Below are 16,739 nucleotides of genomic sequence, written 5' to 3'. Positions count from 1 at the left end.
GAGCCAAGGATGCCGAGGCCCCCAGAAGCTGAAGTGGCAAGAAGGATCCTCCATTGAGAGCCTTCAGAGGAAGTCAACCCCTACTAACACGTCAACTTCATATTTCTGGCCTCCAGAACTGTGAGAGAATAAATGGCTTTGTTTTATGCCACCAAGTTTGTGGTAATTTTTTCCAACAACCTGAGGACACCTATACAGATTTTGATCTCATGGCTTGATCAAGTCCATCACCCTGCTGGTCCTCAACTTCCTCACCTGTAAAATGGGATGCTATTTAACTTAGATTTATTCAATGAGTGTATGCTGGGCACCTCTTATGTACCTGGCATTGGATAAACAGACAGGAACCCCTACTTCCATGAAGCTGACATCCCAGAGAATAGGAGAAAATAAGTAAATAGCATGTATATCAGGATGTGAATGGGCTTCCCAGGTGGGGCTAATGGTAAAGAACCCACCTGCCAATGCAGGAGATGTAAGAGACTCAGGTTCGATCCCTGGATCGGGAAGATCCCCTGGAGGAGGGCATGGCAACCCACTCCAGGGTTCTTGCCTGGAGAATCCCATGGACAGAGAAGCCTGGCAGGCTACAGTCCATAGGGTTGCAGAGTCGGACATGATTGAAGTGACTTCACACACACACACACACACACACACAGAGGATGTGAAAGTCCTATGAGAAAGCATAAAGTGAGGAAGAGGAGCAGAAGTACCAGGGGGAGGTGTGCATTTGTAATGGTAAAGAAGGTGTTACTGATGGGACTCCACTGGTGGTCCCAAGGCTGAGACTTCCCCTTCCCGTGCAGGGGGTGTGAGTTCAACCCCTGGCCAGGGCGTTAGAATCCTTTATGCCCAGCAGCCAAGGAGCCAAGACATGAAACAGAGACAGTACTGCAACAAATTCAATGTAGACTTTGAAAGTGGTCCACATTAAAAAAAAAAAAAAAAAAAAGAACAAACACTAAAAAAAGGCCTTACTGAGAAGCTGACTTTTTTTTTCTGATAGGAAAGAGATAGACTGTTGTTCCATACAGAAGGCCCAGCAAATGCAAAGGCCCTGGGGTAGGAGTGAACCCTCTGTGCTCCAAGAACAGCAGTGAGGAACAGAGTGAAAGAAAGGGAGAATGGATAGATGGTTTTTACGTCCTCTTTTAGCACTACATTTCTACAAGTCTCTGCTTCCCTCTGGCTGATAGAGCCAAGCCAGGATTGTGTACATCATGAGAAATTCACACCAATCGCTGGGCATTAGTTAAGTTTGTGTTCTCTCGGGGAGGGAGGTCTGATGAGCGTGCACAGAGCTCTTTCTTGCAGCCCCCACAAACCTTGATTCCCATATCTTGGCAATAATGGGAGGGGCGGATGGAAGGCCACCCTAAGAGGCGACTGGTGGAGCAGTTCCCTGGATGCTGGATCATCCATTAGCAGCATCCTCTCTTGCTCTCCTATGCCCAAAGGTGATTCTCCTCTCTGGCTTCTTTCCCCTTCAGAACCACATTGATGGTGGAAACTACTTCACTCTCCTGGACTCCAGGGCACACTAGAGCTCCTTGTCATTAAGATAAGGATGCTGGCTTTGGATCCAAGCAGACCTAGACCAAATTCCTAACCAGGATGACTGTGGTTTTCCACCTTCAGCTCCTCTGCTTGCTGGGCACAGGATCCTGGGCAAGCATTTAACTTCTCTGGGCCTCCGTTTCATCTTCTGCTAACAGGGTAGCGATGGTTACAACCTCCTGTCCAGGGTTATCGTGAGGCTTAACGAGGGCTCTGAGCTATCAGCCTGAATTCCTATTACTGCCTTTGTTGCTATTGAGCCCTCTCCACTGGTCATCCTCTGGCAGCCAAGGGGTGAGAGGAAGGACAACCAGAGTGCATGAGACAGGCTCCCAGCTCTCAGGCCCTTGGGATCAGACGTGACTGCATCACAGAGAGGCATGGCTATCTGCTCCTGACGCCAGGGGCATGGGGCACTGGGGCAGTCCGGGAGCCAGTTTGGGGGTGGCTCAACCCTCCCAAGGGCACAAGTCTCATCTGGTGGGTTATTTAACTATTTTTACATCAAGAATGTAGCACAGGGACATGCCTGGTGGTCCCGTGGTTGAGACTCCACAATTCCACTGCAGGGGGTGTGGGTTAGATCCCAGGTCAGGGAGCTGAGATCCCGCAAGCCTCAGGACGAAAAAACCAAAACATGAAATGGAAGCAGTATTCACACACACTCAATAAAGACTTTAAAACATGGTCCACACCCAAAAAAATCTTTTTTTTTACAAAAATGATGTTATGAGCACAGTAGTTGTTCAAGAAATAATTTTTATCATTTTGTTTATTTATTTTTATTTTTGGCTGTGCTTGGCCTTTGTTGCCACACGCGAACTTTCTCGAGTTGCAGCGAGCCAGGCTTCCTCTCCAGTTGTGGTGCATGGGCTTCTCCCTGCAGGGGCTTCTCCTGCTGCAGAGCCTGGGCTCCAGGCGCACGGGCTTCGGTAGTTGTGGCCATGGGGCGCTTAGTTGCCCCGCAGCACATGGGATCTTCCTGGACCAGGGATCAAACCTGTATCTCCTGCATTGGCGGGTGGATTCTTCTTATTATTATTTAATTGAAGGATAGTTGCTTTACAGAATCTTGTTGTTTTCTGCCAAACATCAACACGAATCAGCCGTGGGTGCACCTACGTCCCCTCCCTCTTGAACCTCCGTCCCGCCTCCCTCCCCATCCCTCCCCTCTAGGTTCATACAGAGCCCCTGTTTGAGTTCCCTGGGACATGCAGCAAATTCCCATCGGCTCTCTAGTTTACATGTGGTAACGTAAGCTTCCATGTTACTCTCTCCATACATCTCACCCTCTCCTCCCCTCTCCCCATGTCCATAAGTCTGTTCTCTATGTCTGTTTCTTCATTGCTGGCAGGCAGATTCGTAACGACTGGACCCCCAGGAAGTCCTGTTCAAGAAATATTGACTGAGCGCCTTGAGGGTGCAGGCCCTGATCTAAGTGCCGGAGACAAGGCAACGAACGAGACACAGTCCCCAGGGGGCACATAGAACCTCGCAGAGAGAGACGTGGAGAAATAAAAGAATAAACAGACAATGAAATACACCATCTGATACTTATCTCTGGCCTTCTCCATCCAAAACTCACTCCCGATCCCTTGCAGCCGGCTCTTTCCACAGTTCTCTCTCTTGCACTGACTGGCTTTGGCAGAGATTCTAGCTTGACTGGCCTCAGGAAGTCACCCTCAGCTCCCATTCCAAGTAGAATCCTAGCGCTGGGTATCTTCTTTGGTCAGGGGAATAAACACAAGAGAAGGGGGCTGTTGAGACCATTGAGAGCAGAGATCAACCGGGTCTGGTGAGCAGGGCGGGGTGAGGGAGTCCCCCCAGACTTTCCCACTAGGAAGAAATTGGGGTGATAAAGATGCCTCTCTGGGTTCCGAACCTGCTACATGTCTCCTACCAGGGCCTTCCTCCCTCCTTCAGGCCACTGGGACACTGGGGCCAGGGGACATCTGGAGTCCATTAGAATGGCATCAATCCCACATGGGGATGTTTTGACTGGACCCTTGGATGGATTTCTTGTACATTAACGGTGTTTATTTTCCAATAAAGATTCTGAAGTCAAGATTGCTGCCCTGGCCTCTTCTAAGGGGAGAGAGGAGCCGGAATGCCTACCCTGCTGACCCAAGGGTCTTTGTCTTCCGAGGAAGATGGTGGAAGCTTTGAGCATGGTATATCAGCTTGTAGGGCGTCAGAACCCAAGGTAAGCCCAACCCTCTCATGATACGTAGTCTCTGTTGTAGCTATTGAGCATCCCCCTGCAACACACAAACAGCAGCAGACAATACATAACCAATGAATGTGTTGTGTGTCAATAAAACTTTATTTGCAAAAGCAGATGGTGGGCCACAGTGGTATCCTCTGTTACCTCTGCCCTGCGGTATCCCAATGCTTCCCATAAGATCTTGGATGTGGTATGTGATCAATAAATACTTGCTGATTTGATGAGTGATTCTTGCTGTTCAGGAACTGTGAGAATTTGAACAAATCACTTTCTCTCTCCGAGCCTTCATTTCCTCATTTGTATAATAAAGGGATTGAATCAGATGAGCTGTGATAATCTGTGAGAGGAAGCAATGGCTGAGAATTTCAAGGTACCCACGGTATTTCTGAATTATTTTCTTATTTTAAAAAGGTGTGATGGGACTATCCTGGCCATCCAGCATGAAGACTTCACCTTCCAATGCAGGCAGTACAGGTTTGACCCCTGGTTAGAGAACTAAGATCCTACATGCTGAGAGGTGCAGAACAAAAAATAACTCTAGAAAATTTGGATACTTCTATGTAAAAAAACAGCAACTGGTCATACCTTGCACCATATACAAAAGGTTAACTCAAAATGGATCATAGATCTAAATATGAAACCTAAAAAGAATTTTTTTTAAAAAAAAGGTGTAGTGTATATGTGTGTCGTTCAGAGATTTATGCATCTTCTGGTGTTAATTGTTCAATTCAAACTTTCTATCACCATTTCTTTATCTAAAAGTTCTGGTTATAAATTACTGTGGGCCTCTGACCTTCACAATTCACAAGGGTACAACTGAGCCATCTTCCTGTCCCCCAGTCTGTCTTCCACAACAATATATTAGTGGAACTTCTAGTCATAAGTGACAAAAACGTAAGTGGCTTAAGCATAAAGAAAATTGATTGGCTCATGAAACTAAGAAGGCCATGTATACTATGACTTCTAGCACATTCCAGTGTGAAACTCCAAGGAGTGTGAGGTTGCTAAATTCAAACCTGCCCTTCCAGATATGTTTGTCAAGGTAGGAGGAGGAAAAAAAAAATTCTTAGCTTTATTCATAGCTTTTGCATATGAAGCATATGGCACGTGGGTCTCCAGTAATTTTTTAAAACTTTTAACTTAATTGTTTATCTTTTGGCTGTGCCAAGTGGCATGTAGGATCTTAGTTCCCTGGCCAGGGATTGAACCTGTGTCCCTTGCATTGGAAATGCGGAGTCTTGACCACTGGACCACCAGGGAAGTCCCTGGGCCTCCATTTATACTCTTGTTCCGGGTCCAACAGATGAGCTGAACCTGGATGAGCGGCCCATGGCCACTGTGGATGGCCCGAGAGAGGCTGCAATGGCTCTGTCCCACACTGGCTGGGAGCCTGGAGGCAGGTGGCTTAAGAGTGCTCTCTAAAACGGGACTCCAAAGAAGGTCCAAGTCTCGGGGTTATTGTGAGAAGCAAGTGAGATAACGTGTGCAAAGGGGCTTTGAGAATTCCTATACAATGTCGGGAACTATTATTATTACTGGAAGTGATTAGAGGCGGCCGTGGTTTCATCACCCTCCTGAGAGATGCTGCCTGAAGCCCAGAGGATTCTGGGAAATGCCTGACCCAAGGTGAACAGAGAAGGGCTCTGTGCAGACGGGAGATAAAGCGATGGGCTTAACGTGGCGGGAAATCTTAGGAGCTCTGTAAATATTTAGCTTGTCGACCAGATGTCAGCTCTACCTGTGCTAGAAAGTTCTGGAAAAGGCAAGCTGAGTGCCCCCTTATCTAGCCTGGACCTCTAAGAAAAAGAGGGGGTCTTCTCTATGCTATCCTGCCCCTCATCCCTGGGAAATCATGATCTAGACAGAGGCTCAGAGGTGTGTGCAGAGGTGCAAGGAGAACAGTGTAGGAGGAGGAGTGGGGAGGAAAAGAGAAGAGGAGAAGGTGGCCAGAGTGGAGATTCCTAGAACTTTAGAGCTGGGAGTCTACAGATCCCGACCAACCCCCCTGGAAGTAGAGGCTCAGAGAGGTCAAGCAACCTGCCCAAGGTCACACAGCTAAGCATTGGCCTCTGAAAAGAAAGGGAAGTCACTAAGGGAGAGTGGGCTGCAGCAAGTGAGGGGTGGGGGTGGTCAGAAGCCTGCCAAGCTACCCCAAAACTAACCCCAGCCTCAGGGTCAGCCAAGCTGAGGGTGGGTGGGGTAGTGAGGAAGAAGCTACCCATTACTAAGTACCTGCTCCTTGCCTCCCTCCATGCTGGGCCCCTTTCTTACTGACTGACTGTTGTCCTTGGATTATTCCTGGTCCACAAACTTAGGTAACTTTTTGCTGTGTTTGGCTAAGCACTTTCCTTCGGTCTCCAAGCCACATGCATGTCAGTGAACTGTAGGGAAAACCAAATTTAGGTCTTGTACCGACGATGCCTGGTGGCCAGGGATGGCTCAAGTCATGGGAGATGATTCTTACTGGTCCACAGTCCCCTGTTGATGAGACATCCTATTCCCACCCGGGCAGGAAGCCCCAGTCACTCATGCCATGATTAGGACACAAAACCTTTGGTAAGATTAGGGCCTAAATTCCCCAGGTGCACTTTGCAGCCAACAGCTCTAATGGGCAGATGTCAAGGGCACAGACTCTGGAGCCAGGCCACGTGGGTTCAAATCATATCTCAACCACCTATTAGCTGTGCAAACTTGGCAACTGGCTTAACCTCTAGCTATGAAATGGAGATAAAAAGTTATGGTAAGGAGTAAACGAGTGAAACCATTTAAGGGCCTTAGGATAACCCCTGGCATAGAGGATGCACTCAATAAATGACAGCTGGTACCAACAAACGTCCCCCACCTTTTCTCTTTTCTTTTTCTTTGGCCTCAAAGGACCCTCTTGCCTCTCTTCATCTTCTAGGACAGTTAGCAGTAGGCCATCCCACTGGGCTAGTAATGACAAGAATACAGATCCAGGGACTTCCCTGGCAGTCTAGTGGCTAAGAATCAGAGCTTCCACTGCAGAGGGCGAGGGTTCAATTCCTGGTCAGGGAACCAAGATCTGACATGCCATGCAGCACAACTGGAAAAGGAATAAAGAAAGAAAAAAGGAATGAGTGAACTTGAAAAAACACAAGAGCCATTGGGAGGACCTCGTGGCGTTGGCATGATGCACGTGAAGGGTTTAACACGGCGCTTCACATGCATTGCTGTCATTTTCGTCTTTATGAGGATCACTGTTGTGATTCTGATAACCTCTGGAGCGTCACTCAGGCGCACCTGCCCTAGGCGATGAGAAAGCACACAGTGAACGTATCAGAGGAACTGAGTCTCCAGGGCTCCTTGCTGGCTCAGTGGTAAGAATCCACCTGCCAAGGCAGATGCGGGTCTGATCCCTAGGTTGGGGAGATCCCCTGGAGGAGGAAATGGCAGCCCACTCCAGTATTCTTGCCTGGGAAATATCATGGACAGAGGAGCCTGGCGGGCTACAGTTCTTGGGGTCGCGAAAGAATCTAGACACAACTTAGCAATTATGAGTCTATGATGCTGAGTGCTTGGTACAGAGGAAGTGGAAGAGGGAGGCAGGGTGGGGTGGGAGGCAGGGAAGAGGGATGGTGGAGGGTCCAACGCTCCCTGCCTTCCAGAGTTGGGCCCTGCCTGTGCCGGCTGCTGGCCCCCATTCTGGCCTTACCTCTTTTTAAAAGACATTTATTTGTTTATTTGGCCACACTGGGTCGCAGTCATGGCACGATCTTTGTTCCAGCATGTGAGATCTAGGTCCCTGATCAGAGATGGAACCCACCCAGTTCTCCTGCATTGGAAGCTTGGAGTCTTAGCCACTAGACCACCAGGGAAGTCCCTGGCCTTATCTCTTGCCAGTCTGGACCCTCCAACTAGCTTTGCTGGTCCCTGGCATCTCTCTGGTCCTCTTCTCTCTATCCTCCCCTTGGCTTGCTGCTTCTCATTTAACCAGAACTTCTAAGACCTTGGCCAAACCTCTTCAGCCAAGCCAGATTCCAGGTCCTGGTGTTATTACCCCCATTTGATAGGTCAGGGAACCAGGCTCAGTGAGGGGTCATGACTTCTTCTGGATCCCACTGTGAAGCAGGATCAGTCTCCCAAATCCCAACCCCACATTCCTTGCCCTTCCTGGCAAGAGAGGCTGCCTGGGTGATGGGTGAACACCCAGATTCTAGACCAGTGGGTCTCAACCAGGGATGGTATCACCCTCCAGAGAACATCTGGCTATGTCTGGAGACATTTTGGTTGTCACAACTGGGGGACAGGGGTACCACTGGCTTCTAGTGGGTGGAGAGCAGGAATGCTACTTAAACATCTTACAACGCACAGGACAACCATCCATCCCCCTACAAAGAGCTATCCAGCCCCAGATGACAATTTGGGCCCCAAAGCTGAGAAACCCTGATCTGGATTCACGTGCAGCTTTAAACCTTAGATCTATGATCCTTAGATCCAGGCTCCTCTAATGTAAAATGGTGATAATAACGCCATCAAGCTCGTAGAATTGGGGGAGGATTAGACGACTGAATGCATTTAACGAGAAAAACCCCGTGGTTGACTGAAAGTGAGTTTACTCTAATAAATGGGAGTATAGGGGTGAGAATGGGGGAACTGGGCACCCGGGGACTCAGCTCCTAAGAGCATCCCGTAACGAAACTCCAGGAAGTGTAAAGGAAGACCACCCTCTCCCAAACCAAACCCAAGTGGCACACTTGTGTCTAATAGAATTTTGAATTCCTCTCCACCGCCTGCCATCAGCATTTGAGAATTCGAGTGTTAATTTAAAAGAAGAAACTGCATTACCTGTTCTCCACGCAGATCTGAGCTTCCATTTTAATTTGCCTTCATTATCTCTCTCTCTTATTAAGAATGGTAAATCTGTTTTGTGTTTTCATTATTCCATTAGCTGGAGGAAGCTCATCAGTAATGTGGGGGAGCTGCCAACATAAATAGCGCAATTTTCATGCAGGCGATACAATAATTGACTTAAATCGCTATTCTGTGGAGGCTGCAGCTCCCAATTAGAGAAAGCAGCGTGATTTAAAAACGAGTTACAATTGATTGGATTTCAGGGGAAACCAGGTTTGGAATGTGTTAATTGCATTCCACCTAAACACCAGGTCTAAATGAAGCAGCCAGAGATTTAGGGAAATAACAAAATCTTCTCTAGAAACGGCCCCAAATTGCTTAATAAGATAGGAGAGATCTGATTAAGATGGGGGGCTAATGGCCTGCTGTATTTGGGGGTGACAGGCTGAATTCTCATCTTAGAAACTACTCCGGAGAAGTAACAGACCTCAATCTGTTGTATGGTCTGGCTGAGTTTCAGGGGCAAGTATCAGCGGCATCTCCTTTCCGTTAAAACCTAAGTCAGACTATGTGCTGTGCGTGCGTGCTAAGTTGCTTTAGTCGTGTCCAACTCTTTGCGACCCCGTGGACCGTAGCCTGCCAGGCTCCTCTGTCCATGAGATTCTCCAGGCAAGAATGCTGGTGTGGGTTGCCATGCCCCCCTCCAGCGGATCTTCCTGACCCAAGGATCGAACCCATGTCTCTTATGTCTCCTGCGCGGGCAGGTGGGTTCTTTACCACTAGCGCCACCTGGAGAGCCCAGACTATGTGCTACCTCTGCTCAAACCCAGCAGTGGCTTCCATCTCCTTCTGGGAAAATTTTAGTCCTTACAATGGTATGCCAAAAGTTATATGATCCATCCCATAAACCTACCGACCTCCTCACCCGCCAGGATGACCAAGTTCCTTCATGGCCTGGCCCCTGCCTACGTCTCTACTCTCATCTTATGTCTCATTGTTTTGGCCTCCCACTCAGTCACCGAGAATTTCTGAAAGATCCCTGATGGTTCATGTTCCATGTGCCCCATGCTCTCCTTGCCTCATTCACCTGGCTAATTCCCAAGCAGCCGGCAGAACTCACTTGGTTCGTGGCCTCTTCTCCTTTAATCCTTCCTCTGAAAGTTCTAGCATCCAGGGAAGCAGTTGGCTTGAAATGGTCATTGAGTCATCAACTCGAGAGAGCAGAGAGACATTTTGGCTATAAATGGATTTTCTGAAAATCTGGAGAGGGTGATTGTGGAGCACCTGTGACAGGCCGTCTCTGAACACAAGCATCTTTCCATCAGCACCTCTGCCCTGCATGGCCGGGCGGCCACCATCCTCCACCAGTCTCCAGGGAGGAACACCCAGGTCCCATCTCCTCCAGCTGAGCTGCCATGTACATGCAAACACACGTGTCTTATGTGAGCTGTGCTGCCACGTACATGCAAACACGTGTGTCCTGTGTGAGCTGTGCTGCCATGTACATGCAAACACGTGTGTCCTATGTGAGCTGTGCTGCCATGTACATACAAACATGTGCCCTATGTGAGCTGTGCTGCCATGTACATACAAACACACGTGTCTTATGTGAGCTGTGCTGCCACGTACATGCAAACACGTGTGTCCTATGTGAGCTATGCTGCCATGTACATGCAAACACGTGTGTCCTATGTGAGCTGTGCTGCCGTGTACATACAAACGCATGTCCTATGTGAGCTGTGCTGCCATGCACATGCAAACACACATGTCCTGTGTGTGCTGCCATGTACATCCAAACACGTGTGTCCTATGTGAGCTGAGCTGCCATGTACATGCAAGCATATGTGTCCTATACAAGGACCTTGCTTGACTCCCAGGGGATAAGAATAGATTCTTGAGGGGTTGGCAACACAAAACTCTTAAAAGTTTGTGCTAAAATACACATGGCATCAATTTACCATTTCAGCCATTTTACAGCATATGGTTCAGTAGTATTAAGTACATCACATTATTGTCCTACCATCATCACCATCCATCTCCCAGAACCCTTTACATCTGGTGAAACTGAAACTCTATACTCATTAAACAAAAACTCCCCATTCGCCCTCCCCTCAGCCCCTACCAACCACCCTTCTACTTTCTGCCTCTATGAATCTGACAGCTCTAGGTACCTTCTATGGGCTTCCCCATAGAAGCTCCTTAGGAAACAGTAATAACTATTGACATTCTACTTCCCCAGGAGTAGAGAATCCACCTGCAATTCAGCAGTTGCAGGAAACATAGGTTCAATCCCTGGGTTGGAAAGATCCCCAGGAGGAAGGCATGGCAACCCACTCAAGTATTCTTGTCTGGAGAATCCCATGCACAGAGGAGCCTGGCAGGCTACAGTCCATAGGGTGGCAAAGAGTCAGACACGGCTGAAACAACTTAGCACGCGTGCACGCAGGTACCTCCTACAAGTGGAATCCTAAAGCATTTGCCTCTTGTGACTGGCTTCTTTCACTTCACGTGACATCTTCCAGGTTCATCCATGTTGTAGCCTGTGTCCAAATTCCTTTTTTCTTTAAGGCTGAGTAGTATTCCATCGTAGTTCTAGACCACATCTTGTTTATCTGTTCATCTGTCAATGGACGCTTAAAACTCTTAACTCTTCTTATACATGAAGCACAGCTATAGCTATAGCACATAAGCAGATACAGCACACACAGTGTCCCTGTGGTATTAAACTTCCTGGGGGTGGGCATTTAGGAAAAATGCCCCTAGAGGCTCCTTTGTGCTGCGCTATGCTTAGTCTTCAGTCCTGTCTGACTCTTTACGACCCCATGGACTGTAGCCCACCAGGCTCCTCTGTCCATGGAGATCCTCTAGGCACGAATACTGGAGTGGGTTGCCATGCCCTCCTCAAAAGCTCCTTGGGAAACAGTAAGAACTATTGACGTTTGAACCAGATAATTGTCTGATGTGGACGACTGTCCTGGGCAGTGTGGGATGTTTAGCAGCCTCTACCCGTTAGATGCCAGCAGCACACCCCTTGGTGTGGCCATCAATTATGTCTCCAGGGACTTTCCTGGTGGTCCAATGGTTAAGCACCCGCCTTCTAATGCAGGGGACACAGGCTTGATACCTGGTAGGGGAACCAAGATTCCACATGCCTCAGGGCAACTAAGCCCTCCTCTGGCAACTACTAAAGCCCACGTGCTCTGGAGCCCACGTGCCACGGCCAGAGTCTGTGCCTGCGAGGAAAGGATCCCCTGTGCCGCTGCATCTAACGCCTGACACAGTTGCATAAATAAGGGACGGCTTTAAATAATGTCTCCAGACGTTGTCAAGTGTCCCCCGGGCACAGGATTGTCCTGGCTGAGAATCCCTACTCTGGGCTTTTGCCGTGGGGCAGGATGCCCCGTCTGAGAGCATGCGCACTGTTACTTTCTCAGAGTGCTGCCACGTGGCTCTCCGAGGGGCTGTCCTCCGGCCCCCAGAGCCGAGCATCGCTGCTGGGGAGACGACTGTGTGGACTAGCCTGGGCCCAGGCATAAGGTGGCCAGAGGACAGAAGCCTCACCAAGTTAGGCACAAAAAGCCAGGATTTCTCGGCCCCGAGTCCCTGCGGCCTCTGGGTCACATGTCCCAGCTGTGTGACCAGAGCCGGCCAGGGCCCTCGCCTTGTGCCTGGGTGTCAGGTTCCAGAGGGCGCCTTGAAGGGACACAGCTTCCAACAACACCCCACCACTCCTCCCCAGCCACTTTCTCACCCTTTCTGAGCACACCCGCCCATGCACACCCCCGGGTCTTTGTATATACTCATTCCTTTAGCTGACAAAGCATTTATTAAGCATCTCGCAGGTGCCAAGCATAGTGCTCAGCTCTGAGACATGATCAGCTCCCCACCCCAGCCACACCCAAGAGCTTTCAGAAGCCTGTGGGCGCTCAGACAGCTACAATCCCTCCCCTCCAGCGTGGGCAGTCTGAGAAGGAATTCTAGAGAAGGGATGTCCAAGCTGAAACTTCCAGGGTGAGTCCAAATTGCTTCTACACTGCCTGGATAACGAGGACAATTCCAACAACGGTGTCACCCTTGGTTGCCTACTTACCATCTGCTACCCCTCCTTTCTCCACCTGCCGGGGGGGGTCCCTGCTTGCTGAAGGAGAAGCCACGGTCTTCGGTGACTCCTAAAGTCACCCATTACCTGCCCCTGCCCTCTCGTCTCTCCCAACTCATCTTCTGTCACCTCCTCTTCTTTTCAGCCACTCTGATCTTTCAAACGCAGGAAGCGTTGCTTCTGCTGAGGCGTCTCTGCAAGTACTTTTTCGATGCAGCTGTGATACGCCCCTTTCCTCACCTCCATCGGGCGGATGCTCAGTTGCCACCTTCTTGTCATTCTCTCCACCATCATAATCTTTCTCGCCAAGCCCCATCCAGGAGCACCACTTCACTTTATGTATTTATCTGGTCTGTTGGTCTCCCTCCATAGAAGTTAAATTCCAAAAGAGTCAGGATTTGTGGATCACATTCCCTGGTATATTCCCAGTGTTTGCCACAGAGCCTGCACAGACTAAGTGCTCAAGAAATGTGTTGAATCAATGAATTAATTGCATGTCCTTCTCCTAAAAGCTCAGTCAGTACCCCTCAAAATGTATCATGCACATGAATCACTTGGAGATCTTGTGAAAATACAGTTTCCGGCCTGGGATGGGGTCCCAGGGGCTGCGTTTCTACAAGCTCCCAGGTGATGCTGTGCCGCTGGTCCTCTGTTCTGAGCAGCACGGGCTCAGCGATGATGGCCGGCATCTATGTTACACATGAGTAAAACCAGCGCAGAGAGGTTAATCTCATGGCTAAAGGCACCAAGCTTTGGGAGATGGGCTGGATTTGAAGTCTGTCCAACTCCCAGATGTTAATGGATCACCCAATCATATTGCAGACCCCAAGTCTGAAAATGGTCTCTCAGGTGCTTGCAAAACTGAACTTTCCCAAACTGTCCGTGTGAGAATATCATGGGTGCCAACTCGGGACCAGCAAGCACAGTGAGACCTGTTAGGTGGTGTAACCCCCAGACTGAACTGGGGTGCGTGTGTGAAGGTTAAGTCACTTCAGTTGTGTCCGACCCTGTGTGACCTATGGACTGTAGCCTGCCAGGCTCCTCTGTCCATGGGATTCTTCAGGCAAGAATACTGGAGTGGGTTGCCATGCCCTCCTCCAGGGGATCTTCCTGACCCAAGGACTGAACCCACATGTCTTGCATCTCCTGCATTGGCAGGCGGGTTCTTTACTAGTACTGCCACCTGGGAAGCCCCTGAACTGGGATACTTTGCCCTAACTTTCTCCGCGCTCTCTATAAGCTCTCTCTTGTGCTGGGTTTTGGGATCTTTGTGTGTGTGTGTGTGTGTGTTGGGAATCTTCCAGAGAGCTTTCTCAGCTCATTGATCATGAAGGGAGCTCTCTCCAGGCCTAACCTTGCACTTGGTTAAGTGTGAGCTGGTAAACTTGATAAGCAAATTGGAGGGAAATTTACAGCATCATCTCATTAGAAGGTCAAGGGCCTTGATCTTCTCGCTCTTACCGGGTCCCAGAGCTCCATCAGAAACCCCAGAGAGGAAGGCAAAGGTGGCCTCTAGTGCAGAGCCTTCTAATTCTTTGGTTCCATCTGAACTCATTTCACAGAGAGAGACTTTTCAGTGAGAAGCTCTCACGTTGCCTCTCAGCTCTTACCGCTGGCTAATTACCGAGCCGCTATTCCCAAATCTAACTAGCTTCGCTGGAGATCAAAACACAGTCTCTCCAGCTCGGTCAGATCTACACGTGGCCTGCCTGCTGCCTCTGCACCCACCGCAGCCGCCGAGTTCCTGGACCATCACTGGCAGTCCGTCGACTGCCATCCCCCTAAACCTGAGAACGGGATCCTAGTTCTGATCTCTCTTGCAAGCAGGCCTGTGGTTAAATGCAGGCGAAGTCTGGAAGACTTGAGAGGTCATAAACTCAGTGCCTAGTGGAGCCAGGCAGGTAACGTCAATAGGAAAGGTGGTTTAGATGGGAGGGTAGTTCGTGGAAAGCTTGGGGTCAAGCTTCTAAAAAGGGAACAGAGGCCGCAGCTCCTCCCTCATGGCTGAGGGGTGTTGTGAGGGGCAGCTGTGTGTGGCCAGATCTAAACTTCCACGTGGACGTCTAGTTACGTGAGCTCTCCAGATGACTAACGGTGGCAGGGATCAATTGAGCATGAGTGACACCCAAATTCAACCCACAAGGGCCACTAGTTTGCAATCTTGGCTTGAAACGCTGAGGGTATATAAACTAAGAGAAATCTGTATCAGCTGGGGTCTGCGGAAGAAATGGGGACAGAATTAAGGACGGCCCTTTGAAGGGAGGTTTCTATTTATAAAGCTGGGCAGGGTAAGGGGAAAAATGTACATGAATACAGGATGGGCTGAAGAAGACATAGATGAGGGCATATCCTGATGGCAGATTATGTGGCCTTTAGAGATGATAGGCATGACAAGTTTGCAATAACATAGGGAATGAATACAGCATAATGAAGTGAAAAGGCACGGTTTGAAACTAGAGTGGTACATAGGGGAGCAGCATGTGTGTCCATCATGCAAGTAAAGTCACCTATAGTCTCTTGATCAAAAACATTTAAAAAGGAAAGAGACTCTTCTGTTTTGCAAATAAGATCATTTGTGTCTTGTTTTTTTTTTTTTTCCAGATTCCACATATAATCAATAACATGATATTCGTCTTTCTCTGTCTAGGTTATTTCACTGAGCATGTCTTTGTCTGCGTTGTTTCACTTAGTATGTTATTTCACTTCGTATGCCATCCATGTTGCTCCAGATGACATTATTTCATTCTTTTTTATAGCTGAGCAGTATTCCATTGTATAAACATGCCATATCTTTATCCGTTCATCTGTCGACAGACATTTAGGTTGCGTCCACGTCTTGGCTAGTATAAATAGTGCTGCTGGGGGCTGTTGGGGTGCATGGATCAGAAAAAGACTCGCAGACATGGAAAGCAAACATATGGTTACCAAGGGAAAGGGGGAGGGTGTTAGGAGGTTGAGATTCACACATACACACTGTACAAAACATATAACCAACAAGGACCTACCATACCGCACAGGGAACTATACTCAATATTCTCTAGTAACTTGTAAAGACCCTGAAAAAGAATATACATATATATGTTGTACTAACATGATATTGTAACTCAACTATACTTCAATAAATACATAGGAAAGAAAAAAAAATTATTTACACAGTACAGGCAGTTCCTCTAATTCAAGGACAGTTTGCCACGAATTGAGTGTGAAATGGGGGGTGAGATGCTGGGGGGACAGAAACTCTGGGTCCCAGTACTCCTGAGAGCATCTCCCCCTTCGCTTCACTCTACGGCAACTCAGGATATGTTATTTCCAAGCAACAAGCCTTTTTATAGCAAACCAGCTACTCCCTGTATAGACAGAATCATTTGGGAGCAATTAGCAGCTTTCATGGGCATTTCTGGTTTCTCTCCAGAGGCATTTTTCTTGATAATCTAACCCTGGTGTACACGATGACTCCACTGTAGAAATGAAAACAAAAGCCAATATATGTCAAAAAATTAGGAAGCAGATGCACCAAAATACTGCCAGTGGTTGACTATGAAAGAGAAGTGTGGGTGATATTTTTTCCAACCTCTCTGTTTCATTCATTGACAAATGTTTACTGAGCATCTACTGGGTGCCAGATATTATTTTATTCTATGCCTTGAAAAAGCAGTGCATAACAAGTTGCAAAAATTCTTGATGGATAGAGACAGACAATAAACACCTAAGTAAGAAAAATATAGAGCAGGTTGGGGCTTGGCACATACCTGGGAGAACCAAATAGCACTGGACAGCAGGACCAGAAGTGCTAGGTTGGGGGTAGGGGTTTTGAGTTCAAGCAGGCTGATGGGAAGCCTCTGAGAAAAGGTGAGAGCGAGCTGAACAAAGATGGGAAGGGGAGGAGGGAGTGAGGATATTTGGAGGAAGAAGGTCCCAAGTGGAGGAAACAACAAGTGCACAAAAACTTGCCAGGGGCCAGTGAGGCTGGAGCAGAGGGAAAAGGGGGCAGTGGTTAGCTGAGCTTTCTGTGTTCTCTCTGAGAGTACAGAGCTTGTATGATGGAAA

At 48.5% G+C, this 16,739-nt stretch overlaps 1 non-coding gene across 1 annotated transcript; it reads right to left on the bottom strand.

The window, feature by feature from the left end:
• Positions 1-4,968: 4,968 nt before the first annotated feature.
• TRNAG-UCC lies at positions 4,969-5,041 on the bottom strand. Its single transcript has one exon. It is a non-coding gene; the product is annotated as a tRNA-Gly (tRNA).
• Between the last annotated feature and the right edge of the window lie 11,698 nt (positions 5,042-16,739).

The sequence above is a fragment of the Cervus elaphus genome, chromosome 23 (assembly GCF_910594005.1).
Source record: "Cervus elaphus chromosome 23, mCerEla1.1, whole genome shotgun sequence".
NCBI classification, from domain to species: domain Eukaryota; kingdom Metazoa; phylum Chordata; class Mammalia; order Artiodactyla; family Cervidae; genus Cervus; species Cervus elaphus.
This window is presented reverse-complemented; position numbering and strand designations above follow the sequence as displayed.